Raw genomic sequence first — 1,802 nt, 5'->3', positions numbered from 1 at the left:
GTTTGCCCCTCAGCCCACCTTATAAAGTTCTTCCCCTGGGGTGCCCCTGGAAAAAGGTCCGCATAAACAGGACAGACGGTGCCTTTGACAGAAACCAGCGAACCAAGGACAGGGACGACCATGAAGGAATGTGATCCGAGAACGATGATGACAGAAAATGACTATCGGGCGCTCTCATGACGCCAATCGACCAATAAAGACCGCAGCCTGCATGTTCCACCCCAGAGGGGCCAAGCCCATTGCTCATCTCTGTACAGTGTGTCAGGGCACTCGTCCCCCAGCTCCGGGCTGATGCACGGTGTGTTGCTTGTAACCGACCTGGCCTCTGACTGAATTGAGTGTCTTCTCTCTACCGTACAGTGTCGATCATTCTTAAGAAGAGCTTGCTAAAGGCAAACTGCTAAACTATCGTGGGAAGATGACTGGGCAGGGTCCCTAGGAGTCCGGATTGACTGATGACTGTGAGGTGTGGTGTTCTGTGTGTGTGTGTTGTGTGTTTTAGGGTAGGATTGTTTCAGTTCCAGGTTCAATATTTTCCCAGAGCAACTGACTTTCGGGGTTCCTCCAGCCTCAAGGTGTCCCAGAAACCTGGATTCTGTGAAAAAATGGAAATTATGTTTCCCTTTTGAACAAGGGCTGGACCGAGTGACAAGGGTCAAAGAATCCTTCGGGGTTGCTAGGAGCTAGAATCAACCGGATGGCAGGAGTGGGGTGGGGTAGGGGTTCTCGAAGAAAGCCTCTTGCCTCAGACCTCCTGGCCCTTAGAGCTACACTCAGTCCCAGGGAGTACCCAACAAGCCACCTCTGGCTCTCTGCTGCCCCCGTGCAGCCCTTCCTGGCTCCCTAATCAGATTCTTTGGGCCCCCATTAGGGACCCGAATCGGTCCGTCTCAAGTCCCCCTGCAGCTCCTCACTCAGCCCTTTAGGGGCCCTAATGGGGCTCCACTCAGCTTCCCTCCAGCGCTTTGGGTTCCCTTGGCTCAGTGGGTTAAGAAGTGGGCTACTAACCGAAAGTTTAGCAGTTCGAAACCAACACCCTCTCCTCGGAAGAAGGACAAGGCTTTCTACTCCCGGAAATAGTTACATCTTGGAAACCCACAGGGTCGCTGTGCATTGGGATCGACTTGAGGGCAGTGAATTTTAGTTTTCCTTTACTGAGCCCCGGCTCTGCGCAGATGAAGGGTGCAGTCCCTGAACCTGCCACGCGAGGGCGACAGAGCCCCGTCGCTGTGTACACAGCGCGGACCCCTCCCGGGCTCCCTGCTGGAGGAGGCTAGCTAGCCAAGCCTGGCACTGATTGGGGGCACTGCCCCTTCGGGCCTCATGGGCTCACCCCACCCTCCAGGGACAAGGCCTATTACTCCCACACGCAAGGCATTGCGGGGCTTACCTGTGTTTACTGACCAACGTGTGAGGGCAGCCCCACCGGTGTCCCCATCCTTGAGGTGAAACCCATCCTTTGCTCTCTGGTGAATCTGCTCCTGCCTGTGGCTGCCAAGTCCTGGCTGTGCCCATGGACATGAGCCCCACACGTGTGCCCACCGCTGCCTCACCACCCTGGACGATTTGTGCCCAGCTACACATGGGGATAGGAGGCCTGGTGGTGGTGGCAGCCAGGACGGGGACCAGCTGTCTATTGGGCATGCTCCAAATTCAGGCTCCAAGCCAGGAAGGGCGGTACACCTAGGTGGGCAGTACACCTGGATTGACCCAATCTAGGCCAGGTGGGCTTCATTCAGCCAATGGGGTCAGTCAGTACTGAGGTAGTTAGTTTATTGTGCCAACCTGGCTGATAAACACAT

Source organism: Echinops telfairi, unplaced genomic scaffold (assembly GCF_000313985.2).
Source record: "Echinops telfairi isolate 266 unplaced genomic scaffold, ASM31398v2 ScPeMD7_29;HRSCAF=101, whole genome shotgun sequence".
Lineage (NCBI taxonomy): Eukaryota > Metazoa > Chordata > Mammalia > Afrosoricida > Tenrecidae > Echinops > Echinops telfairi.
This window is presented reverse-complemented; position numbering follows the sequence as displayed.